The sequence below is a fragment of the Saccopteryx leptura genome, chromosome 6, assembly GCF_036850995.1.
Source record: "Saccopteryx leptura isolate mSacLep1 chromosome 6, mSacLep1_pri_phased_curated, whole genome shotgun sequence".
In the NCBI taxonomy this organism is placed as follows: Eukaryota; Metazoa; Chordata; class Mammalia; order Chiroptera; family Emballonuridae; genus Saccopteryx; species Saccopteryx leptura.
The window spans coordinates 128,370,357-128,398,347 of NC_089508.1; the positions used below are offsets into that span (position 1 = coordinate 128,370,357).

The 27,991-nt window shown below is 45.1% G+C and overlaps 2 pseudogenes; both read left to right on the forward strand.

Moving 5' to 3' along the window:
• Positions 1-1,611: 1,611 nt before the first annotated feature.
• LOC136376019 (cytochrome P450 1A2-like) lies at positions 1,612-14,074 on the forward strand (annotated as a pseudogene).
• A 3,624-nt stretch (positions 14,075-17,698) lies between these two features.
• On the forward strand, positions 17,699-22,094 carry LOC136377171 (nuclear autoantigenic sperm protein-like; annotated as a pseudogene).
• Positions 22,095-27,991: the final 5,897 nt, after the last annotated feature.

Consider the following 27,991-nt stretch of genomic DNA (forward strand, 5'->3'; position numbering starts at 1 on the left):
TTTTGTAGCTTAAAGAAATATATATGTTTTAATTCAGGGTCCAATCAAGAGTCACACACTGCATTTGGTTATGTCTTTATTGTCTCTTTGCTTAGAAAAGGTCCTTGTCTTTTTTTTTCTTCTTTTTTTTATGACAGTGACCCTTTGGAACAACAGTACATACCAGTGCCATGAAGAACACCCCCAGCATGGACTGTCTTCATTCACCTTTACTTTTTCTCCAGGAGGGAGGAGGACGGGGGCTGCAATGTAGAATGCAGGATTCTCACCATCTCTCTTGGTTCCAGGTTAAGGACTTGGATTGAAATTCAGAGATGGCTGGAACACTCCTGTTCCATATCTGTCTTTGCAGGTGTTTGGAAGGGAAATACAGAGCATGCTTCCGGATGGGAGCAGTGAGCCCCCTGTTCGGCCTTCACCATAGACACAGAGGAGAGAAGGCTGGACTAATCCAGAGGCCTCTCACTACTAGCACCCTGCTGGGCCTTGAGAGAAATAATCTCTCCCCTCCCAGCCTGGACCATGAAAGTAGCTGGAAAACCCTTCCCAGGGACACAGCACCTATCAGGGAAGAGCTGCCCCTGGGCCTGGGTGGAGGTGGAGTTAAGGGATCCTGTCCCAAGACCAAGGGCAGATCCTTCCAACTTTATTCAGTGGCTTTGCAATCGGGTGACCAGGAGAGCTGGGTCAACATCAGTGTTTATAAAAGGCACCCTCACCTGGCTCCAGAAACTGTACCAGCTCTCACTGCCCTGCTGATAACATCTGCCTCCACAGGTACCAGGTCTCTTGGGCCCATTTCTCAGCCTCCAGGACTGCCCCACATTATACCTTGGGAAGAATAGAGATGGAGTAGTGGGAAGACCCAGGATTCGGTGTAGGAGGCCTGAGTTGTAGCCCATGCTATCTAGTACCAGGCCTGAGTCTCTCCATTTTTAAATGAGCAGCTTGGACTGGGCCATCTCTAAAAACCTAAGTATGATTGGAGTGAAATGATGGGGAGGGTTTTTGCCAACACCAGGCACGAGGGCCACATTGGACCAGGCTGCAGCTCAACTTGAGCCTCCAAGACTGGAGTAGGGGCATCTTCGGAGGAGGTGACTTTCTTGATCTTGATAAAGACATCTCTGGGAGAAGAGAATCACAAGCCATTTGCATCCATCCTGAGACCTTGACTGCCCCTCAGTGTTACTAAGTAGGATCAGCTTTCCAGTCCCTGGGTATGAGGCAGTATCTCCAGGAAGCCAGCACCAACGGGACCCCTTTAACACATGGCTCAGCATATACCCTGTGCTGCAGGCTCCCTCCCAGTTTTGAAGTGGTCACTTGCCGCTACTCCAGCCTCAGAATTGGAAACTGAGGTAATGGGCAGCAGGAAAGGCCATGGCTGGCAGTTCAGACACTCACGTTGGGAGTCATAAAGCCTCTCTCCAGCCCTCAGATTCTGTGATGCACTAAGGAACCATGTTGCACATAACTTAGTCTTCCTGATGGGAAGCCAAGCACAGAACTTACTCACTGACTGAGTGAGTAAATGAATGAAGGATGGATGCATGCATACATGCATGCATGCATGCATGAGTCCATTTTGTCCCTGTGTGGTTCCTCTTTCTTCTTCCTCTGCAGTTGGTACAGATGGCATTGTCCTGGACCAGTTCTGTCTTTGCCACAGAGCTAGCTCCTCCTGGCCTCCACCATCTTCTACCTGATGTTCTGGGTGGTCAGGGCCTGGCAGCCTTAGGTCCCCAAAGGGCTAAAGAGACCACCGGGCCCTGGGGCTTGCCTGTGCTTGGACACATGCTGACCTTGGGGAAGAACCACACCCGGTGCTGTCTCGGCTGAGCCAGCGTTATGGGGACGTGCTGGAGATCCGCATTGGTCACACACCTGTGCTGGTGCTCAGTGGCCTGGACACCATCCAGCAGGCCCTGGTGCGGTAGGGCAATGATTTCAAGGGCTGACCTGACCTCTACAGCTTCACTCTGATCTCTGATGGCCAGAACATGACCTTCAACCCAGACTCTGGACCAGTGTGGGCTGCCTGTCGGCACCTGGCTCAAAATGCCCTAAATACCTTCTCCATCGCCTCAGATCTGGCTTCCTTGACTGGCTACCTGGAGGAGCATGTGAGCAAGGAGGCTGAGGCCCTCATCAGCAAGTTCCAGGAGCTGATGGCAGGGGCTGGGCACTTTAATCCTTATAAGTAGGTGATAGTGTCAGTGGCCAATGTCATTGGTGCCATGTGCTTCGAGTGGCACTTCCCTCAGGACAGTGAGGAGATGCTCAGCCTTGTGATGAGCAGCCATGAGTTTATGGAGTATGCCACCTCTGGAAACCCCGTGGACTTCTTCTCTATTCTTAAATACCTGCCCAACCCCACCCTGCAGAGGTTCAAGGCCTTCAAGCACAGGTTCATTCATTTCCTGTGGATGATATCCAGGAGCACTATCAAAACTTTGACAAGGTGAGCCCGGCATGCAGGGAGAGAAGGGACACCCTGCAGAGCCCAGGTGTAGCCCTTTTGCCCAGCTTCATGGTACCCCTCCCCCCACACACACACACAGCTGATGTGATGCTAGGGCCGAGGAGCGCACTGGGCCACCTGGGGCCAGCTGTGTGGCCTGAAGCCAATCCTTCTCTTGCTCAGGTCTCATTTTCTTCATCCCTATAGTCTCCTTCTTGGAGCTGCCCAAAGCCTCCGAGAGCTCCATAACATGGGGGGCTGTTTCTGTGAATGAGAGGCTTTTATTCTGCAGGAACCTGAACCCTGACAGAGACTAATGCTCAGCTCAGGTGTCACTTTGCTTCCCTATACTCAACACTAACATCCTACTTTGAAATTGGACCCCTGGGATTATTGGGAAGAAGGGTCAATGGGGCATGGAATGATACTTTAAGCCTTACCAAGAGCAGACACCAGCTTCTGCTGTGAGCCTAGTCCACTGAGTGAAGGCCTGGGGTCTGTGCCAGATGGGATGGGACAAGGTCCAGCCTTTGGCCCTGGGAGTGCTGGTGTGCCCTTAAACCTGTGCTCCCTTAGAATGGTGTCCAGGACATCACAGATGCCCTGTTGAAGCACTGTGAGGAGTTCAGAACCAGCGGTGGCCTCATCTCCTAGGAGAAGATTGTCACCTTACCAACAACATTTTTGGGGCCGCCAGTAGGAGCCAGGCTCCTGCCCCTCATCCATTGGTGCCTGCTGTTCACCCACAGCACTGCTCAGCCCTGCCCCCCAAGTTCATCATATAATTCTCAAATCATATGCCAGATTGTACAGGACACAGAGATCTGGCCTGGGTTCAGGATCTGAGCCAAGGCTGGGACACCAACTCCCAGTGGAAACTCAGCCAGGTCCTTCTAACTCCTCTGGGCCTCAGTTTCCCCTGTGAGTCCAGGCCTCCTATAATTCCAGAAGCTTATTATGAGACCAGCAACTCCAGGTTGGGGGTAGAGGAATCAGGGGAGGGAAACAGAAAGACAATGCTTGGTGCCTATGGTGGTGCTTGGTAAATGTCGGTTTCTCATTCCTGTTTTCTTTCCTTCCTTACCTTGCCCTGTGCTGCCCAGGATTTGACACAGTCACAACTGCCATCTCTTGGAGCCTCCTGTACCTGGTGACAAGGCCCCATGTGCAGAAAAAGGTCCAGGAGGAGCTTGGTAGGTGGTGGCCTCCTTCAAAGTACTCAAGGCAGGGGGCCCCAGCCAAGGTCTGGGAGGCCCCTTCACCTGTCTTCTCCTTCATACTCTGCAGACTCAGTGATTAGAAAGGTGCGGTAGCCCCGGCTCTCCAACAGATCCCAGCTGTCCTACATGGAGGCCTTCATCCTGGAGACCTTCAACATTCTTCTCCTTTGATACTTTGTCCCCTTCACCATCCCCCATTGGTGAAGCTTGCCCAGTCTGCTCTCTTTCCTCTAATCCTCATCACATTTTCTCCTCCCAGTGTCTCAACTCTGGCCCTACCTCAGACTCCAGCACCTTCTCCCTGACCATGACACCAGGTTCCTCAGGGGCCTCAGCCTTTCCTCTGCCCCTTATTCAGTTGAAACACAGTGAAGTCACCCAGCTCCTGGGAGAACATAACACCCCGACCTCAGATCTCCTTTGGCTCTACTCATAGTCTCTCGCTGCAAGCACTCTCAACCCAACCAGCCTGGCCTCACTGTCCCGTGAAGGCATGAACCAGCCAGTCTCCAATTTTGCTTGTGCTTGGTCTTCTGCTCGAAATGTCTTCTCCTCTCTTCTTTGGCTACCAGAGCCCTCTCCCTGCCCAAGGTCAATCCTTATGCAAACCTCCACTCCCCTAGAAGATTTTCTTGACTTATCTAGCTGGCACAGCTTCATTCCTATAGTTGGAAGGACTTACAGACATGTATTCTTGGTTATGCCCTGGGATTTTAACAATGTTTAAAAAGAAAGTGGTGGTATCCCGCCGCAGGTGGTGCTCTGACTGCAGCAGCCATTGGGAAGGCTGCCCCAGAGGAGGCAGCAAGATGCCAGCAGATTCCAAGATGGCAACGGAGTAGGCAGACGCACAGACTGCCAGCTTCCACCACCAAACTGGATTACAAATTAACTTAGGATCATCATAAAAAACCAACTTTGGACTAAAAGAACAGGTCTCAAAAACCAAGGAGCACAGAAGAATCCACACAGAATCCACACTGATCCTGGTAGGGAGTGTGGGGGCACGTTGGAGGCTACCCTGCTCCCAGGAGCAAGGGGAGGCTGAGACTGAGGGTACAGAAGGGCTCTCATTACAAGGAGGGAGACCCTGAGAGACAGGGGCCCTCAGTCTCAGAACCGAGACCCAACCTAGAAATCCAGGGATTGGAGGAGACAGACAGACAACATTGAATGGGGAGAAGAGTGAAAGTTCTGTATGTGGGAAGTGGCTGGGGTGCTTTAAAGGGACAGCACAGAAAATATTGCTCACAACTAATTGCCTGGGACTTCGGGGATGAGGAGGGCTGAGAGGACTAACTCGTCTTGCATGAGGAAAGTGGGGAGAACAAGACAAATAGTGATGGGGAGAGGAATGCCTGGGCTGACCTGAGAAGCTGACTCATTCTCCAGTGTGGAGGCAGCCATAGCTGGGGGAGGGGTTGATCCCTCCACACAACACAAGCCTACAGTTGTTCTGGGTGTCCCACCTCCAAAGGGCTCTCCAGCTCCAATCAGTGTGAAAGACACAGTGGAAAGCAGGAAGTAAGGGGGAGGGGCAGTAACTCAGGTACTCCAGGGAGACCTGAGATACACCTCCCCATTCTGATACCAAGAACCTGCCCCGCCCCTGGAGAGCAACTGGCAGAAGAGGCCTTCAGATTCTCAGAGGTCACAACCACTGCATTCCTGGATACAGTTTAAAATAAGCCCCCTGCTGAGATCAGTAAACAAGCTCCCTACTGAGTTAAGCAAACTGGAAGCAGGCAAATTAAGATGTTATGCCTGACCAAATTAAGACTTTATGGTGGCACAGCGGATAGTGTAGGACTGGGATGCAGAGGACCCAGGGTCGAGACCCCAAGGTTGCCAGCTTGAGTAAAAAGCTCACCAGCTTGGACCCAAGGTCACTGGCTCCAGCAAGGGGTTACTCGGTCTGCTGAAAGACCACGGTCAAGGCACATATGAGAAAGCAATCAGTGAACAACTAAGGTGTCGCAACAAAAAACTGATGATTGATGCTTCTCATCTCTCTCCATTCCTGTCTGTCTATCCCTATCTATCCCTCTCTCTGACTCTCTCTCTGTCCCTGAAAAAAATAAAATAAATAAATAAATAAACATCCCTTAAAAAAAAAAAAAAAAAAGACTGACCTGTGGTGGCGCAGTGGATAAAGCATCGACTTGGAATGCTGAGGTTGCTGGTTCAAAACCCTGGGCTTGCCTGGTCAAGGCACATATGGGAGTTGAAGCTTCCTGCTCCTCTCCCCCTTCTCTCTCTCTCTCTCTCTCCCCCCTCTAAAAAAATGAATAAATAAATAAAAATAATTAAAAAAAAAAAAGACTTTAAAGCAGTTCTACTAGGTAAGGAGACCACAATGGAACAAGCCTGTAAGCCACACACAGAAACAATGGGAAGACAGAGGAACTTAAACCATATGAATCAACAAGAAAAATCCCCAGAAAAAGATCTGGATGAAATGGAAGAAATCAATTTACAGGGTGCAGAGTATAAAATAATGATTGTTAGGATGTTTAAGGATCACAAAGCTACAATGAATGGACTTAATGAGCACCTAACTAAAGAAATTGTAAGCATCAAAAAAGGATACTGAAATCATAAAAAAGAACCAGACAGAAATAACAAACACAATATCAGATACGAAGACTACACTAGAAGAAATTAAAAGCAGGCTGGATGAAGCAGAGGATTGAATCAGCGACTTAGAGGACAAGATAAGTGAAAGCACAGAAGCAGAACAGCAAAAAGAAAGAGGATCAAAAGTCTGAGGAAACTCTAAGAGAGCTCTGTGACAACATGAAGAGAAACAATATCCACATAATAGGGGTTCCTGAAAGAGAACAGAAAGAACAAGGGATAGAGAACCTGACTGAATAAATTATAGCTGAAAATTTTCCTAAATTGATGCAGGAATCACACAGGTTCAAGAAGCAGAGAGAACCCCATTACAAAAGAACCCAAAGAGACCTACACAAAGGCACATAAGACCAAAGATAAGAGATAAAGAAAGAATACTAGCCCTGGCCAGGTGGCTCAGTGGTAGAGCATTGGCCTGGCGTGCAGAAGTCCCGGGTTTGATTCCCGGCAAGGGCACACAGGAGAAGCACTCATCTGCTTCTCCACCCCTCCCCCTCTCCTTCCTCTCTGTCTCTCTCTTCCCCTCCCGCAGCTGAGGCTCCATTGGAGCAAAGATGGCCCGGGCGCTGGGGATGGCTCCTTGGCCTCTGCCCCAGGCGCTAGAGTGGCTCTGGTCGCAACAGAGCGATGCCCCAGAGGGGCAGAGCATCGCCCCCTGGTGGGCAGAGCGTCGCCCCCTGGTGGGCGTGCCGGGTGGATCCCGGTCGGGCACATGTGGGAGTCTGTCTGACTGTCTCTCCCCGTTTCCAGCTTCAGGAAAAAAAAAAGAATACTAAAAGCTGCAAGAGAAAAACAGGCAATCACCTACAAAGGAGCCCCCATAAGGATGACATCTGACTTTTCAACAGAAACACTTGAGGCCAGAAGGGAACGGCAAGAAATATTCAAAGTAATGCAGAACAAGAACCTACAACCAAGACTTCTTTACCCAACAAAGCTAGCATTTAAAATTGAAGGAGAAATAAAAAGCTTTCCAGACAAAAAAAAACTCAAGGAATTCATCACAACCAAACCAATACTGCAAGAAATGTTAAGGGGCCTGCTGTAGACAGAACAAAGTGAGGGGAAAAATCTAGTAAAAGAGGAATGTAGATTTAAAGAATAAAATGGCAATAAACAAATACATATCAATAATAATCTTAAATGTAAATGGATTAAATGCTCCAATCAAAAGACAAAGGGTAGCTGAATGGATAAGAAAACAAGACCTGTACATATGCTGTCTATAGGAGACTCACCTCAAAACAAAAGATACACATAGACTGAAAGGAAAAGGATGGAAAAAATATTTCATGCAAATACAAATGAAAAAAAAGCTGGGTAGCAATACTTATATCTGACAAAATAAACTTTAAAACAAAGACTATAGTAAGGGATAAAGAAGGTCACTACATAATGATAAAGGGAGCAATTCAACAGAAAGAGATAACCATTATAAATATCTATGCACCTAATATAGAAGCACCTAAATATATAAAGCAGACATTGATGGACATAAAGAGTGAGATCAACAGCAATACTATAATAGTAGGGAATTTCAATACCCCACTAACATCACTGGATAGATCTTCAAGAGAGAAAATTAACAAAGAAAAGCAGAATTAAGGGACACACTAGATCAACTGGATTTAATAAATATCTTCAGAACCTTTAACCCTAAAGCAGCAGAATATACATTCCTTTCAAGTGCTCATGATACATTCTCTAGGATAGATCACATGTTAGGGCATAAAATGAATCTCAATAAATTTAAGAAGATTGAAATCATATCAAGAATCTTCTCTGGCCTGACCAGGTGGTGGCGCAGTGGATAGAGCATCGAACTGGGATGTGGAGGACCCAGGTTTGAGACCCCGAGGTCGCCAGCTTGAGTGCGGGCTCATCTGGTTTGAGCAAAGCTCACCAGCTTGGACCCAAGGTCGCTGGCTCAAGCAAGGGGTTACTTGGTCTGCTGAAGGCCCACGGTCAGGGCACATATGAGAGAACAATCAATGAACAACTAAGGTGTCGCAACGAAAAACTGATGATTGATGCTTTTCATCTCTCTCCGTTCCTGTCTGTCTGTCCTATCTATCCTTTCTCTTTCTCTGTAAAAAAAAAAAATCTTCTCTGACCACAATAGCATGAAACTAAAAATCAACTACAATAGAAAAACTGAAAAACACTTAAACACTTGGAAACTAAACAGCATGTTATTAAATAACAAATGGGTCAACAATGAGATCAAGGAAGAAACCGAAAATTTCCTTGAAACAAATGAAAATGAGCATACAACAACTCAAAATTATTGGACACAGCAAAAGCAGTCCTGAGAGGGAAGTTCATAGCATTACAGGCATACCTTAAGAAGCTAGAAAAAACTCAAATAAATAACTTAACCCTGCAACTAAAAGAACTAGAAAAAGAACAGCAAGTAAAACCCAGAAGAAGTAGAAGGAAGGAAATAATAAAGATCAGAGCGGAAATAAATGACATAGAGGCTAAAAAAACAATACAGAGGATCAATGAAACCAAGAGCTGGTTCTTTGTAAAGGTAAACAAGATCAATGAACCTTTAACCAGACTCACCAAGAAAAAAAGAGAGAGGACTCAAATAAATAAAATTAGAAATGAGAGTGGAGAAGTAACAACTGACATAGCAGAAATTCAAAGGATTGTAAGAAAATACTATGAAGAACTGTATGCCAAAAAAATTAGACAACCTAGGTGAAATGGACAAATTCCTTGAAAATATAATCTTCCAAAAATCATTCTGGAAGAATCAGAAAACCTAAATAGGCCGATTACAACAAATGAGATCGAAACAGTTATCAAAATACTCCCAACAAACAAAAGCCCTGGACCAGAATTCACAGGCGAATTCTACCAAATATTTAAAGAAGGGCTAACTGCTATCCTTCTCAAGCTATTTCAAAAAATTCAAGAGGAAGGAAGACTTCTAAGCTCCTTTTATGAGGCGAGCATAATCCTTATTCCAAAACCAGGCAAAGACAATACAAAGAAAGAAAACTATAGGCCAATATCCTTGATGAATTTAGATGCTAAAATTCTCAACAAAATATTAGCAAACCAGATCCAGCAATACATGAAAAAAATCATACATCATGATCAAATGGGATTTATTTTGGGGAGGCAAGGCTGGTAGAATATTCACAAATCAAACAATGTGATTTATCATATAAACAAAAGGAAGAAGAAAAACCACATGATAATATCAATAGATGCAAGCATTTGATAAAATCCAGCACCCATTTATGATCAAAACTCTCAGCAAAGTGGGAATACAGGGAATCTACCTCAATATGATAAAGGCCATCTATGACAAACCCACAGCCAACATCATACTCAATGGGCAAAAGTTAAAAGCAATCCCTTGAAGATTAGGAACAAGGCAGGTGTGCCCACTTTCACCACTCTTATTCAACATAGTTCTGGAAGTCCTAACCACAGCAATCAGACAAAAAGAAGAAATAAAAGGCATCCAAATTGGAAAAGAAGAAGTAAAGCTATCATTATTTGCTGATGATATAATACTGTACATAGAAAACCCTAAAGTCTCAGTCAAAAAACTACTGGACCGTGCTCACTTGGGCAGCACATATACTAAAAAACTACTGGACCTGATAAATGAATTCAGCAAGGTGGCAAGATATAAAATTAATATTCAGAAATCAGAGGCATTTTTATACACCAACAATGATCTGTCTGAAAGAGAAATAAAAAAAACAATCTCCTTCATTATTGCAACAAAAAATATAAAGTACTTAGGAGTAAATTTAACCAAGGAGGTTAAAGACTTGTACTTGGAAAATTATAAAACATTGATAAAAGAAATCAAGGAAGATACAAACAAGTGGAAGCATATACTGTGTTCATGGTTAGGAAGAATAAACATCATTAAAATGTCTATATTGCTGGACCAGGTGGTGGCGCAGTGGATAGAGCGTCGGACTGGGATGCGGAGGACCCAGGTTCGAGGCGCCAGCCTGAGCGTGGGCTCATCTGGTTTGAGCAAAGCTCACCAGCTTGGACCCAAGATCACTGGCTTGAGCAAGGGGTTACTCGGTCTGCTGTAGCCCCACAGTCAAGGCACATATGAGAAAGCAATCAATGAACAACTAAGGTGTTGCAACGAAAAACTGATGATTGATGCTTCTCATCTCTCTCCGTTCCTGTCTGTCTGTTCCTATCTATCCCTCTCTCTGACTCTCTCTGTCTCTGTAAAAAAAAAAGTCTATATTACCCAAAGCAATTTATAAATTTAATACAATTCTTATTAAAATACCAAGGACATACTTCAAAGATATAGAACAAATATTCCAAAAATTCATATGGAACCAAAAAAGAACATGAATAGCCTCAGCAATCTTGAAAAAGAAGAATAAAGTGGATGGTATCACACTTCCTGATATCAAGTTATACCACAAGTCCATTGTACTCAAAACAGCTTGGTACTGGCATAAGAACAGGCATGTAGATCAATGGAAGAGAACAGAGAACCTAGAAATAAATCCACACCTATATGGACAATTGATATTTGACAAAGAAGGTAAGAGCATACAATGGAGTAAAGACAGTCTCTTTAACAACTCGTTGGGGAAATTGGACAGCTACCTGCAAAAAAAATGAAACTAGACCACCAACTTACACCATTCACAAAAATAAACTCAAAATGAATAAAAGACTTAAATGTAAGTCGTGAAACCATAAGCATCCTAGAAGAAAACATAGGCAATAAGCTCTCCAACAACACTCGCAGCAATATATTTGCTGATTTATCTCCACGGGCAAGGGAAATAAAGACAGAATAAACAAATGGGACTATATCAAACTAAAAAGCTTTTGCACAGCCAAAGACAATATGAGCAAAATAAAAAGACAAACCACACAATGGGAGAACATATTCAACAATACGTCTGATAAGGGGTTAATAGCCAAAATTTATAAAGAACTTGTAAAACTCAACACCGGGAATATAAACAATCCAATCAAAAAATGGGCAAAAGAAATGAATAGACATTTCTTCAAAAAGGACATACAGATGGCCAATAGGCATACGAAAAAATGCTCAACATCACTAATCATTAGAGAAATGCAAATTAAAACCACAATGAGATATTACCTCACACCAGTCAGAGTGGCTCTCATTAACAAAACAACACAGAATAAGTGCTGGCGAGGATGTGGAGAAAAGGGAATCCTCCTGCACTGCTGGTGGGAATGCAGACTGGTGCAGCTACTGTGGAGAACAGTATAGAGATTCCTCAAAAAATTAAAAATGAGGCCCTGGCCGGTTGGCTCAGCGGTAGAGCGTCGGCCTGGCGTGCGGGGGATCCGGGTTCAATTCCCAGCCAGGGCACACAGGAGAAACGCCCATTTGCTTCTCCATCCCCCCCCTTCCTCTCTGTCTCTCTTTTCCCCTCCCGCAGCCAAGGCTCCATTGGAGCAAAGATGGCCCGGGCGGGCACATGCGGGAGTCTATCTGACTGTCTCTCCCCGTTTGCAGCTTCAGAAAAATACAAAAACAAAACAAACAAACAAACAAAAAATTAAAAATTGAACTGTCTTTTGACCCAGCCATTCCACTTTTAGGAATATATGCTAAGAACACCACATCAATGATTTAAAAGAAGAATCCCCCCCCCCCCCCGTGTTTATGACAGCATTGTTTACAATAGCCAAGATCTGGAAACAACCCAAGTGTCCATCAATGGATGAGTGGATTAAAAAGCAGTGGTACATATACACAATGGAATACTATGGGGCCATGAAAAAGAAGGAAATTTTACCTTTTGCGACAACATGGGTGGACCTGGAAACTATTATGTTAAGTGAAATAAGCCAGGCAGAGAAAGAAAAATATCATACAACTTCACTCATTTGAGGAATCCAATGAACAATATGAACTAAGAACAGATTAGAGACAGAGGCAGGATCAAAGCGTCCAGAGGGAAAGTGGACAGAGGGAAAAGGGATGATAGGATGGGACATTATACACACATAACACAAGGTTATAGAGAGCAGAAAAGCAAATCCTGGAGGGAAGGGGGGATGGCATTGCAGGGAAGGGGGCAAGGAGGATGTTGCGGGGAACATGGGGGAGGGGGGATACATTCGGGGTGACACTAGAATCTATGTAAACACAATAAATTAAAATTTTAAAAAATTTATATTAAAAAAAAAGAGACAGTGGTACTGGCTGGTTGGTTCAGTGGATGGAGTGTCGGCCTGGTGTGCAGATGTCTCAAGTTCAATTTTCGGTCAGGGCATACAGAAGAAGCCACCATCTGCTTTTCTTCCCCTCCTTCTCCTCCTTCTTTTCCTTTTCCCCTCTTGTAGCCAGTGGCTCAGTTGGTTAAAGCATTGGCCTGGGTGCTGAGGATAACTCAGGCACTAAAAATATCTTGGTTGATTTGAGCATCAACTCTTGGTTGGGGCACATGCGAGAGTCTGTCTCACTATCTCCTCTCCTCTCACTTAAAAACACACAAAAATAAGAGACAGTGAATACTTCTTCTGTCCATGTGTTGGTCTAGTTATTCCCAGAGTCAGAGTTCTGACACCTTAGCCAGGCTAGAAAGCCCCAAAGAATGGCCGAGTGCTGGGCACAGACAGCAGTTTTGTGAGCACTTGTTGAAGTGGAAAACCAGGAGACAAGGAAGGAAAAGGATAATTTGCCCCCTTCCCTCCTCCTGACATTTTTCCCAGGTTAGGTAGAGTATGAAGTCCATGGTGGGCAGGCTGTTGGGTGTGGGTAGAAGTAGGGACAAGATGCACCCGGAGGTGTAACCCAGTTTTCTGTCTGAGTCTGACAGAGCCCTCTTCCCTTCTCAGCACAACAAGGGACACAACACTGAACGGCTTCTACATTCCCAAGGAATGCTATGTCTTCATAAACCAATGGCATGTCAATCATGACCAGTAAGTACACATCTCCCACTTAAAAATGTCTGAATTTCAGCAGTTAGAAAGGCTGTTTGAATGAGGATGGCTCCATGGAGCCTTTCCCTTGGGCACTAAAAATAGCTCAGTTGTGAGCATGGCCCCAGATCGACAGAGCATTGGCTCCAGATGGAGGTTGCCAGGGGGATCCCGGTTGGGGGGCATGTGGGAGTCTGTCTCTCTATCTCCCCTTCTCTTACTTGAAAAAAATTTTTCTCCAAAACAATAAGCATAAACCAGTATTTACTATGGATTCCTCTTTTATATTGATTAGAACAAAAATAATTTAATACTTAAAAAGCACTATTTTCAAGGCTGATCATTTTAGAAAAAGCTATGTAAAAGAAACAAGCATTAAAGTACAGTTTGGTCCCTTTCCCCACTCTCCTATTGCTGTCAATTTATTCTAACACTGCCTGTATCAACAGGAGTCTGTTCAGAAGTCCCCCCGCAGGACTGTCTTCCCAGGGCTACCCAGTGCCAAGACCCCAGCTCTTCTATTCCTCTTGCAGGAAGCTGTGGGAGGACCCATTTGAATTCTGGCCAGAACAATTCCTCTCTGCCAACGGCAATGCCATCAACGGGACCTTGAATGAGAAGGTGTTGCTCTTTGGCCTGGGCAAGCGCCGGTGCATAGGGAGAAGCCCTGGCCAAGTGGGAGGGCTTTCTTTTCCTGGCCATCTTACTTCAGCAGCTGGAGTTCAGTATGCCACTGGGCGTGGAAGTGGACCTAACTCCCATCTACGAACTGATCGTGAAGCATGCCCACTGTGAGCATGTCCAGACATGGCTACGCTTCTCCATCAAGTGAGGAAGACACTGGCATGCTGAGGCAGAAGGAAGGGTGGTGGTCACCTGTGAGCCTCAGCCTTGTTTTCTTCCCTTCTCTTTTTTAATAACAACTTTGTAAAGATTTGATGAAATAAAGGAGGTTGGGCTTTGGATAGCAAATGAATGAAGTAATAAAGTTTGTTTATACAGGCTCTGGCCAGTTTGCTCAGTGGATAGAGCATCCACCCACCATGCGGACATCCTGGGTTCAATCCCCAGTCAAGACACACATGAAAAGCAACCATCTGCTTCTCTCCCTCTCTCTCTTCCTCTCCCACTTCTCTCCCTCCCGCCACCCCCCCCCCCACACACACACACCCCGTAGCCAGTGGCTCAATTGGTTTGAGTGTTAGCCCTGGGCGCTGAGGATAACCTAGTTAGTCTGAGTGTCAGTCTCAGATGAGGGTTGCCAGTTGGATCCTGGTTGGGGCAGATGCAGGAGTCTGTCTCTCTATCTTCCCTCTTTTCACTTAAAAAAATAGTTTATAAAAAAATAAGAGTTTTCCAGACAAGCAAAAGCTAAAGGAGCTCATCATCACTAAACTGATATTACCAAAAAAAAAAAAAAAAGTAGTTGCCTGACCAGGCAGTGGCGCAGTGGATAGAGCGTCGAACTGGGATGCAGAGGACCCAGGTTCAAGACCCCGAGGTCGCCAGCTTGAGTGTGAGTTCACCTGGTTTGAGCAAAAGCTCACCAGCTTGGACCCAAGGTCGCTGGCTCAAGCAAGGGGTTATTCGGTCTGCTGAAGGCCCACGGTCAAGGTACATATGAGAAAGCAATCAACGAACAACTAAGGTCTTGCAATGAAAAACTGATAATTGATGCTTCTCATCTCTCTCCATTCCTGTCTGTCTGTCTGTCTCTGTCTATCCTTCTCTCTGACTCTCTGTCCCTGTAAAAAAAAAAAAAAGTTAATTGCAGCATTATTTACAGTAGCTGAAAGCTTTTCTTCTAAGATCAGAAACAAGAAAAGGATGCCCACCCTTGCCACTTTTATTTACTATAGTTTTGGAAGTTCTAGCCAGAGAAATTAGGCAAGAAGAAGAAATAAGAGGAATCCAAATCATAATGGAAGAAGTAAAACTGTCATTATTTACAGTTAACATGACACTACATATAGAAAACCCTAAAGATGTCCGAACTAATAAATGAATTCAGTAAAACTGCAGGATACAAAATCAACATTCAGAAATCAGTTGCATTGCATTTCTTTTTTATTTTTTTTTTATTTATTTATTTTTTTCATTTTTCTGAAGCTGGAAACAGGGAGAGACAGTCAGACAGACTCCCGCATGCGCCCGACCGGGATCCACCCGGCACACCCACCAGGGGCGGTGCTCTGCCCCCCAGGGGGCGATGCTCTGCCCATCCTGGGCGTCGCCATATTGCGACCAGAGCCACTCTAGCGCCTGAGGCAGAGGCCACAGAGCCATGCCCAGCGCCCGGGCCATCTTTGCTCCAATGGAGCCTTGGCTGCGGGAGGGGAAGAGAAAGACAGAGAGGAAAGCGCGGCGGAGGGGTGGAGAAGCAAATGGGCGCCTCTCCTATGTGCCCTGGCCGGGAATCGAACCCGGTTGCATTGCATTTCTGGATTGCATTACACAGAAAGAGAAATTAAGAAATAATCCCATTTACAATTGCATCAAAAAGAATACCATTTTTAGAAGCTGTTGTTTGCAAATATCTTCTCCCATTCAGTCAGTTGACTTTTTTCTTTTGTTGAGTTTATATTTCTTAATCTCCTTCACCTTTTTTGCCCATCTTCCATTGTCTAACCCTCTGGTAATTATCTGTTTTCTGTCTATGAGTCTATTTGTTTTGTTTGTTCATTTGTTTAGATTTTCAGATTCCACATATATGTGAAACAATACAGTATCTGTAAAGTTAAGTTGTTTATTTGAAATTTTCTTGTTTCCTGGAGTAAACATTTGTTGCTATGAACTTCCCTCTGAGAACTGCTTCTGCTGCATAAGACTATCTCTGACTTATTTCACTTCGCAGAATATCCTCTAGGTCCATCTATATTGCCACAAATGGCAAGATTTCATTCTTTTTTATGGCTGAATAATATTCCATTGTGTATACATACTACATCCTCTTTATCCATTCATCTGTGGTGGACATATAAGTGCATATAGAAGAAACATACCTCAACATTATAAAAGCCATATATGACAAGCCCTCAACTAACATCCTATTTGGTGATGAGAAAAATTGAAGAAGGCAAAAATAAATGAAAAAATATTGCATGCTCACAGATGGGAAGAACTGATATTGTTAAAATGTCCATACTAACTACACATAACCTACAGACTTGATTCAACCTCATAAAAATTCTAATGGCATTTTTCACAGAAATAGAACAAATAATCCTAAATTTGTATGGAAGCCAAAAAAAATACCTTGAATAGCCATAGCAATCTTGAGAAAAAAGAACAAAGTTGGAGACATCATGGTTTCCTGATTTCAAACTATATTACAAATCTATAGTAATCAAAACAGTATGGCATCAGCATAAAAACAGACATATAGATCATCAATAAAACAGAAGTAAACTTACACATAAATGGTCAATTAATTGATGACAAAGGTGCCAAGAATATACAATGAGGAAAAGGCATCTCTTTAATAAATGGTGACGGAAAAACTGGATTGCTGTAGTTCAAAAGAATGAAAATGGACCATCCTTTTACACCATACACAAAACTTAACTGAAAAAAAATTTAAAAACTTGAATATAAGACCTGAAACCATAAAAAAACCCACAAGAAAACATAGGCAGTAAGCTCCTTGACATTAATCTTTGAAATGATTTTTTTTAGATATGATACCACAAGCAAAGGTAACAAAAGCAAAAATAAACAAGAGAGACTACCTCAAACTAAAATGCTTCTGCAGGAAACAGAAAACTAGCAACAAAATGAAAAGCAACTTACTAAATGGGAGAAATCATTCACAAATCATATACTTGATAATGGATTAACAGCCAAAATATATAAAGAATTTATACAACTCAATAGCAAAAAAAAAAAAAATCAATTTTTAAAATGGGCAGAAGAGCTGAATAGACAGTTTCCAAAGAAGACATATGGATGGCCAACAGCTACAGGAAAATATGCTTAACATTACTATCAACAAAATATAAAGCAAAACCACGAGATACCATCTCAGACCTGTTAGGATGGCTATCATCAAAATGGCAAGTAATAACAAGTGTAGGCGAGGATGTAGAGGAAAGGAAACCCTCATGCACTGTTGGTGAGAATGTAAATTGGTGAAGCCACTGTAGAAAACAGTATGGAGGCTCCCCCAAAATTAAAAATAGGACTGCCTTATGGTCCAGAAATTCCACTTCTGGACATTTTTACAAAGAAAATGAAAACGCTAACTTGAAAAGATATATACACCCCCACGTTCATTGCATTATTTATAATAGCTAAGATATAGAAACAACCCAAATGTCTGTCGATGAATGAATGGATGGAAAGAAAATGTGGTGTATAATCTGTCATTTTCTGTCCTTTTGTAAGACTTTGGATTTCCTCATTTCTTCTTTTCTCACCAGTTGTATTCTGTTTGTTGGCCCACCATCTCACGGGAACGATGGATGCAGAGTCCACAGCCACTGCACCATCGCTGGTTTCTGCCGACAAAACTGAAGATGACACTCTGGCTCCTTCTACCTCTGCAGAGAAAGCGGAAAGTCTGGATGTAGATAGTGAAGCTAAAAAGCTAATGGTTTTAGGACAGAAACATCTGGTGATGGGGATATTCCAGCAGCTGTCAATGCATTCCAGGAAGCAGCTAGTCTTTTAGGTAAGAAGTATGGAGAGATGGCTAATGAGTGTGGAGAAGCTTTCTTTTTCTATGGGAAATCACTCCTAGAGTTAGCAAGAATAGAGAATGGTGTGTTGGGAAATGCCCTGGAAGGTGTGCATGTGGAAGAGGAAGAAGGAGAAGAAAAAAAACCCAGAAGAATCTCTGGTAAAAAATAATAACATAGGCCCTGGCTGGTTGGCTCAGTGGTAGAGCGTTGGCCTGGCGTGCAGGAGTCCCGGGTTCGATTCCCAGCCAGGACACACGGGAGAAGCGCCCATCTGCTTCTCCACCCCTCCCCCTCTCCTTCCTCTCTGTCTCTCTCTTCCCCTCCCACAGCCAAGGCTCCATTGGAGCAAAGTTGGCCCGGGCGCTGAGAATGGCTCTGTGGCCTCTGCCTCAGGCGCTAGAACAGCTCTGATTGCGGCAGAGCGACGCCCCAGATGGGCAGAGCATCACCCCCTGGTGGGCGTGCCAGGTGGATCCCGGTCGGGCACATGCGGGAATCTGTCTGACTGCCTCCCCGTTTCCAACTTCAGAAAAATACAAAAAAGTAAAAAATAAAAAAAAAATAACATAGATGAGGAGGCAAGGAAAGAGTTGAGAGAACAAGTTTATGACACCACAGGAGAAAAAGAAGAAGTAAAAATAACAGAAGACAAGTCTCTGATAAAGCCTGAAATTGATAAAGAAAAGGAGACTTGAAATGGAGATGGGTGGAAGAGAAGATAGGAGCAGCAGCACCAGAAGGACTGACTGAAGGGGAGGTCACTTCTGGGAATCCAGAAATTGAAGTATCAGATGCTGAGGAAGGAAAATTAGTTTCTGCAACTGACATCCAAGAAGAGTACAGAGAAAAAGGAGGTCAGGCAAAGCAGGGAAAAGTAATTATGAGCATAGGGAAGAAGCCAAAAGAAGCTTCAGAAGCCCATTGTGACTCTAGAAAAGCAGGGAACTGCAGTGGAGGTAGAAGCAGAGCCTACAGATTCAACAGGCAAGCCAGTGGATGTGGGTGGGGATGAGCTAAAGGAGGAGATAGCTGCCTCTGAGAATGGTCCAGGAGAAGCTGTTCTTGAGCAGCTGGTAAGGCAAGAAGTGCCTCCTGCTGAAGAGTCACCAGAGGTGACAACAGAGGCTGCAGAAGATGGATCGCAAGTCTCTGAGAAGCCTGGGTATGCCACAGTTCTCTCTAAGGATGGTGCAGTGAATGGACTGTCAGTTTCAGGAGACCAGACTCCTATTGAACCAGAGACAGATGCAGAAGGATTGACAGAAAGAAAAAATGGCTCCGGAGTAGAAGAGAAGGTCAGGGCCGAGGTGGTTCCTAACCAGCAGGAAACTAAGCTGTTTGTAGAAGAGTCTGGGGCAACTGGAGATGGGTTTGAGACCAAGGTAGCCCAGGGGGCTACTGAGAAATCCCCTGATAACAAAGTTAAGATAGCTGCTAATGAAGAAACACAAGAGAGAGAACAGATGAAAGAGGGTGAAGAAACTGAGGGTTCAAAAGAAGAGGATAAAGAAAATGACAAGACTGAAGAAACACCAAATGATTCATTTCTTGAAAACAAGTCTCTTCAAGAAAATGAAGAGGAGGAGATTGGAAACCTAGACCTTTCCTGGGATATGCTGGATTTATAAAAGATCATTTTTAAAAGGCAAGAAACAGGCCCTGGCCGGTTGGCTCAGTGGTAGAGCGTTGGCCTGGCGTGCAGAAGTCCCGGGTTCGATTCCCGGCCAGGGTACACAGGAGAAGCGCCCATCTGCTTCTCCACCCCTCCCCCTCTCCTTCCTCTCTGTCTCTCTCTTCCCCTCCCGCAGCCGAGGCTCCATTGGAGCAAGGATGGCCCGGGCGTGGGGATGGCTCCTTGACCTCTGCCCCGGGCGCTAGAGTGGCTGTGGTCCCGACAGAGTGACGCCCCAGAGGGGCAGAGCATCGCCCCCTGGTGGGCATGCCGGGTGGATCCCAGTTGGGTGCATGCGGGAGTCTGTCTGACTGTCTCTCCCCGTTTCCAGCTTCAGAAAAAATAAATAAATAAATAAATAAATAAATAAATAAATAAATAAATAAATAAAAGGCAAGAAACAAAAGAAGCTCAACTTTATGCTGCACAGGCACATCTTTTTTTTTTTTAATAAATAAATTTTTATTTTAATGGGGTGACATCAATAAATCAGGGTACATACATTCAAAGAAAACATTTCCAGGTTATCTTGTCATTTAGTTCTGTTGCATACCCATCACCCGAAGAGAGACTGTCCTCCGCCACCCTCCATCCAGTTCTCTCTGTACCCCTCCCCCTCCCCCTCTCCCTCCTTCCCTCCCCCCACCCCCTGTAACCACCACACTCCTGTCCATGCCTCTTAGTCTCGCTTTTATGTCTCACCAATGTATGGAATCCTGCAGTTCCTGTTTTTTTCTGATTCGCTTATTTCACCCCGCACAATGCTACCAAGACTCCACCATTCCGCTGTAAGTGATCCGATGTCATCATTTCTCCTAGCTGAATAGTATACCATGGTGTATATGTGCCCCATCTTCTTCATCCAGTCCTCTATTTTTTTTTACAGTGATTAAAAGCCTTTAAGCAAACTCTTGGCCAATACAGCAAGAATCCCTAAAAGAGTAGTGTCCTTAACATGTTCACCAAGTCCAAGTTGGCCCCATCACCATGCCAAATCCCTGAAAAATGCAACCCAACCACACTTCAGTCTGTTAGGAGCTGTCACAGGGAGCAGGAGTCCAGGAAATTTCCCCACAGGAAAAGTCCGCATGGCACTGGAATTGTTGTCACCATTCTATACTTTGCAGCTCATGTCCAAGTCCCAATGACCGCTGCTTCTAGCTGGTAATGATTCAGGTAGACTGGAAAAAGCCATTTGCAGCATGCGTGGATATGGAGCTTCTGTTCTCCTCTTTGCACAGGCACATCTTAAACTTGGAGAAGTTAGTGTTGAATCTGAGAATTATGTCCAAGCTGTGGAGGAGTTCCAAGCTTGCCTAAACCTGCAAGAGTAGTACCTGGAAGCCCGTGACTGTCTCCTTGCAGAGACCCACTACCAGCTGGGCTTGGCCTATGGGTACAACTCTTACTATGGTGCAGTGGCACAGTTCAACAAACCTATTGATTTGTTATGTATATTTTTACCACAATTTCTAAAATGGCAGGTGACACAATGAAATATTGTCTACAATAAAAAGAAATGAGCTATCAGAGTCACAAAAAGACCCACATGGATCTTCCTTCCTTCCTTCCTTCCTCCCTCTCTTCCTTCCTTCCTTCCTTCCTTCCTTCCTTCCTTCCTTCCTTCCTTCCTTCCTTCTTTCCATCGAAGCTCAGTTGGTTAGAGCGTTGTCCCAATTCATAAAGGTCACAGGTTCAATCCTCAGTCAGGGCATATATGAGAATCAACCAATGAATGCATAAATAAGTGGAACAACTAAATAGGTGTTTCTTTCTTTCTCTCTCTTTCTCTTTCTCTCTCTCTCTCCCCTCCCCTCCTCTCTAAAATCAATCAATAACAATAAACAAATAAATGCTGATCGCTAAGTGAAAGAAACCAATCTAAAAAGCTTTACCTACTTTATGATTCCAACTCTGTGGCATCCTTGGGAAAAAAAAACTATGGGGACTTTTAAAATACCAGTGGTTACCAGGTGTTCAGGAGTGAGAAGGATGGGGTGGGAGGAAGGAGGGATGAATGGGTGAAAAACAGAGGACTTTTAGGGCAGTGAAAGTACTGCATATGCTATTACAGTGTTGGAGACATTGGCTTAGGCATTGGCCAAAACCCACAGAATGTGCAGCACAGAGGAAACCTGACTGTACACCAAGGGCTTTAGTTAATAAAAATATATCAATACTGTTTCATCAATTGTAAAACATGTTAGGATTGATGCAAGAGATTCATAATAAGGGACACTGGGAGCAGGGAAAGCAGATACATTGGAGCTATGTATCTATGTACAATGCCCTATTTTCCACTTATTTTTCTGTAACCAAAAAAAATAAAGTCAACTTCTTTCCAAGGCCACTTTCTTGTGTACATCCAAGAAGAGTGAAGCTGTGGAGAGAAGGCTAGGAGCCACAGGAATCCTCCGGGGACTGCAGGTGTTCTCTAAGGTCTGAGGTGCCTGTGCACACCACTGTTTATGTCCTCTTTCACCTCCATAGCGTGGGCATGAGATCTATCCGGGTGCCTTTCACCTACCTACAAGCTCACTGGAGCATGTTCCCAAGCCCATTTTGGCCTTGAACAAAGGAAGCTAACAAGATCAACAGGGTGTTACTACACGCACCTGGCCTCTCCACCTACAGTCTCTCTGGTTCATGGGCCAGTGCCCTGGATGCCACGGGCAACCAGCTTTCCGAAACCATCTGGCACAGATAGTTAACAGTGAGACTTCTTCTACATAAGATCACCTTTTTTTTTTTTTTTGTATTTTTCTGAAGCAGGAAACGGGGAGAGACAGTCAGAAAGACTCCCGCATGCACCTGACCGGGATCCACCCGGCACGCCCACCAGGGGCAACGCTCTGCCCACCAGGGGGCGATGCTCTGCCCCTCCGGGGCTTCGCTCTGCCGCGACCAGAGCCACTCTAGCGCCTGGGGCAGAGGCCAAGGAGCCATCCCCAGCGCCCGGGCCATCTTTGCTCCAATGGAGCCTTGGCTGCGGGAGGGGAAGAGAGAGACTGAGAGGAAGGAGGTGGGGGGGTGGAGAAGCAAATGGGCGCTTCTCCTATGTGCCCTGGCTGGGAATCAAACCCGGGCCCCCCGCACACCAGGCCGACGCTCTACCGCTGAGCCAACTGGCCAGGGCCAAGATCACTTTTTAAAAGAGTTTATTTATTGATTTTATAGAGAGAGGAGGCAGTGGGGGAGAGAGAGAAGCAAGAACCATCAACTCAGAGTTGCTTCCCTTTAGTTGTTCATTGATTGCTTGTCATATGTGCCTTGACCGGGAATCAAACCTGGGACATTCACAGCTGGGCTGATGCTCTGCCACTGAGCCAACCAGCCATGCCTTAGGCTTGGTTCTTTATTATACTTTCTAATTCTGTTGAAGTTTTCCCTAAGATCTTCAATTCCATTCTCAAGTTTGGTGAGCATTCACATGACCATTTCTCTGAATTCTTTATCAGGCAATTACTTATCTCCATTTCCCAAAGGTTGTTTGTTTGTTTTTTCTGGAGAGTTTTCTTTTTTCTTTATTTGAGAGATATTCTTCTGTCTTTTTATTTTGCTTGACTTTCTATGTTTGTTCATAAAAATTAGAAAAAAAATAGCTACAAAGTGGTCTATGTAGCCTGACCTGTTGTGGTGCATCGGATAAAACATCCCGAAATGCTGAGGTCACCAGTTCAAAACCCTGGGCTTGCCCGGTCAGGGCACATATAGAAGTTGATGCTTCCTGCTCTTCCCCACTTCTCTCTCTCCTCTTTCTCTAAAAATGAAGAAATAAAATCTAAAAATATGTAGTTCTTAGAAAATATTCTTGAACTTAAATTCCTATCCACTTGCCTGACCAGGCGGTGGCGCAGTGGATGGAGCGTTGGACTGGGATGTGGAGGACCCAGGCTCGAGACCCCCTAGGTCACCAGCTTGAGTGCGGGCTCATCTGGTTTGAGCAAAGCTCACCAGCTTGGACCCAAGGTCGCTGGCTTGAGCAAGGGGTTACTCGCTCTGCTGTAGTCCCACAGTCAAGGCACATATGAGAAAGCAATCAATGAACAACTAAAGTGCCACAACGAAAAGCTGATGATTGATGCTTCTCATCTCTCTTCGTTCTTGTCTGTCTGTCCCTATCTATCTCTCTCCCTGTAAAAAAATTAATTAAATAAATAAACAAACAAACAAACAACAAGTGCTGGTGAGGATGTGGAGAAAAGGGAACCCTCGTGCAATCTTGGTGGAATTACAAATTGGTACAGCCACTGTGGGAAACAATAAGAAGTTTCCTCAAAAAATTAAAAATACAGCAACCACATGACCCAATGCCATGTCTGGATATTTATCAAAAGAAAAAAAACACACTAATTCAAAAAAATGGCCTGACCAGCTGGTGGTGCAGTAAATAGAGCATCAGACTGGGACGCAGAGGACGCAGGTTTGAAACCCCAAAGTCACTGGCTTGAGTACAAGTTCATCTAGCTTGAGCGCAGAGTTGCTGGCTTGAGTGTGGGATCACAGACGTGACCCCATGGTTGCTAGCTCAAGCCCAAAGGTCACTGGCTTGAGCAAGGGGTCACTCGCTGTGCTGTAGCCCCTCAGTCAAGGCACATATGAGAAAGCAATCAGTGAATAACTAAGGTGCTGCAAAGAAGAATTGATGCTTCTCATCTCTCTCCCTTCCTGTCTGTCTGTCCCTATTTGTCCCTCTCTCTGACTCTCTCTCTGTCAAAAATTTAAAAAAAAAAAAAATATATATATATATATATATGCACCTCTGTGTTCATTGCAGCATTACTAATAACAACCAAGATATGCAAACAACCTTGGTATCGATCAATAGAAGATTCAGCAATAAAATGGAATATTATTCAGCATTAAAGATGAATGTAATCTTGCCACCTGTGACAAAATGGATAACAAGGATAACCAAGAAGGTATTATAATAAGTGAAATAAGTCAGACAGAGAAAGACAAATACTGAATGATTTTACTTATATATGTAATCTAAACAAAACAAAGAAAGAAAGAAACAGACCCTCAGATATATGGAACTAAACAATGACTGCCAAAGGGGACAGGGTGGGGGGTGGGACCTTAAAAATAAAGTATCGGCCCTGGCTGGTTGGCTCAGTAGTAGAGTGTCGGCCTGGCGTGTGGATGTTCTGGGTTCGATTCCTGGCCAGGGCACACAGGAGAAGCACCCATCTGTTTCTCTACCCTTCCCCTTCTCCTTTCTCTCTATCTCTCTCTTCCCCTCCCACAGCCAAGGCTCCATTGGAGCAAAGTTGGCCTGGGCACTGAGAATGGCTCCATGGCCTCCACCTCAGGTGCTAAATAGCTCTGGTTGCAACAGAAAAATGCCCCAGATGGGCAGAGTATCGCCCCCTAGTGGACTTGCCAGGTGGATCCTGGTCAGGTGCACGCAGGAGTCTCTCTCTGCCTCCCTGCTTCTACTTCAGAAAAATACAAAAATAAAACAAACTATCAATCACAAAAACAAAAAGGCTGGTAACAATAAAATATTGCCAAAACATTTTAAAAGGGAGGGAGGGAGGGAGGAAGGAAGAAGGAAGGAAGGAAGGAAGGAAGGAAGGAAGGAAGGAAGGAAGGAAGGAAGGAAGGAAGGAAGGAAGGAAGGCCAAGTCTTCCCCTCTCGCCACACAGTCCTGGGGGTAGAACACACACGGTGCCCATGTCCACAGTGTCAGGGTTCCACTTTTCCATTCTGATGCTTCTGAATTTCACCTCCTGCAAAAGTGGAGGCAGAGATTTAGATGAGTTGCTCTCATATGAGCTCTCAGTTCTAACTGTATAATAAGTTTGCTCTGTTCTTTACAGAATGAGAAAGCCATCCATTATGTTTTATCTCTGTGCATGATCAAGGCTCCTCACCACTGAAAAACAGAGACAGAAAAACAGCTCGGGAGTGCTAAGATTTGGGCTTCTTCTCTCCCCACACTCACCTGAACTGACCAACAGCCTCCTTCATGCCTCTCCAGCCCAAGGTTCTTTCCAAGGACACCCGTTTATCCTTGGAGGGACCAACTGATTATAGTGTGACTTTAGAGTTCCCAGGCCTGGCCAGGTGGTGGTGCAGTGGATAGAGTGTCGGACTGGGATGCAGAGGAACCAGATTCGAGACCCCAAGGTCACCAGCTTAAGCGCAGGCTCATCTGGTTTGAGCAAAGTTCACCATCTTGAGCCCAAGGTCTCTGGCTTGAGCCAGCTGTAGCCTCCCGGTCACTTACTCAGCTGTAGCCTCCCGGTCAAGGCAGATATGAAAAAGTAATCAATGAACAACTAAGGTGCTGCAATGAAGAATTAATGCTTCTCAATGCCTCTTGTCTCTCTCCCTTAGGGGATGAAGGAAGGAAAATGATGGAGGAATACTCCAGGAGGGTCTTAGAAGGAGGTAAGAGAGAATGACAGAAAAAAGAATGGTAGTAATGGTAGTGTGTACTCATCTCTCATGACTCCCTGCCTTCTGGAATAGACTCACCAGCCACACGGGCAGTACAGTGGATCTCTGCAAAGTTAGTCCTGTTTTCCTATTGACTTTAATTACTGCATAAGAGATGTGTTTTGTAGGGGAAAATAGCCACTAATAATTCACATTGAAATTTTCATAAGTATTTAGTCCAAAGGGTAACCAACCCCTAGGTGTTGAAGTCTAGGAGTGAGTTAGCAAATATTTTACCCCGACAGCTCCCCTTTCCAAGTCCTGGACATCACTTACTACCACTTCTCTGAGTAGAAAACCACAAAGGCTAATAGGAGTAAGCTGCAGTGCCACCTTTGAGCAGCAGTAGGTGCTGTGTACTATATATTGTATACATCTGCACTCTTGCTTGAAGTCTTCCTTCAGTTTATTTTATTTTATTTGAGAGAGAAAGAGAGATGAGAAGCATCAACTCATAGTGTAGTTGCTCACTTTAGTTGTTCATTGATTGCTTCTCATACATGTCTTGAATAAGGAGGGTTGTGTTCCAGCTGAGTCAGTGACTCCTTGATCAAACCAAGGACCTTGAGTTCAAGTTCACTGTACTCTGTGCTGAAATCTGGGAGGGAGGAAGCACCTCACCTGAGCCCTATCTGTCTATGTCCATGCCTGTCCTCAAACCCAATGCTGAGCCTGACCAGGCAGTGGCGCAGTGGATAGAGCATTGGACTGGGATGCAAAGGACCCAGATTCGAGACCCTGAGGTCGCCATCTGGTTTGAGCAAAAAGCCCAGCAGCTTGAACCCAAGGTCGCTGGCTCCAGCAAGGGGTTACTCAGTCTGCTGAAGGCCCGCGGTCAAGGCACGTATGAGAAAGCAATCAATGAACAACTAAGATGTTGCAACCGTTCCTGTTTGTCCCTATCTATCCCTCTCTCTGACTCACTCTCTGTCTCTGTAAAAAAAAAACAACAAAAAAAAAAACCCAATGCTGACTCTTCAGGGAACCTCCATCTGAGAGAAGACTCAGCTTACCCGTCAGTCAGAGGAGGAACAACTCTGCCCTAGGGCACCTCGATCTGAGGGGAAAAGACAGAGTCTTGTGTTGGGAACCTGTGGCCGAGCAGGGCGTGACCCAGTGTTGGACATCACAAACTGAGGAGCAGACACAGCCCTCCCTGGGGCTCCCATCTGAGGGGCGGGGAATGAGCCTGCTGAGAGTCTCAATGTGATAAGGGACTTCTCAGGCATCTCAGGAAGCATAGCCTTGTCTGAGGAAGGAGACATGGCCTTGCTCTGGGAGCTCTTGTCTGAGAGGACATGGTCCTATCCTTTAGAGCCCAAACTGGTGGAAAACTTCATTGATGCACCCTAGTGGCACATATAGAGGCCCGACAAGCAACAAACAAACATTGCCAGACTGTCCATACAAAGCTCAGCCTGGGGAGTTTCAGGCCCAGTGGTCACCCAGGAGTCACTGCCCCAGCTGGCTCCCCATGGTTGGAGTTGACCTGAGCTTCTCACGCACACCTGGCCAATATTTAACTCACTCAGCTAGTCTTGGGCTCCTCTCTGGCCAGAACCAATGTAGGAGGAATTGGACATGGAGACTTTGCTCCCTCTTCCTCCTCACCAATCCTGCCCCAGGGCTGGCTGAAGGTAAGTGAGGACAGTTCTGTCCTGTCTGTTCCTCAGCAGGTCCTGGACATACACCACCCCAGGCTGTTCTCATAGCAGCCCTAGGAGATGGGCACCATTACACCCCTTTACAGATAAGGGACTCAAGGCTTAGAAAGCTTGGTCTGGGCATCATTGGGGGAGGTTTAGGGCTGTGTCCCCACCACTTGTGCAGAGCCCCTCCTCAGACCCTGCCTGACTCCCCCTGCCGGGACAGCCTGGTGAAAACAGGGCAGCTTGAAAGTGCAGCACAATCAATGAGCCATGTGGAGACTTGGGAAGAACACTTGGCTAG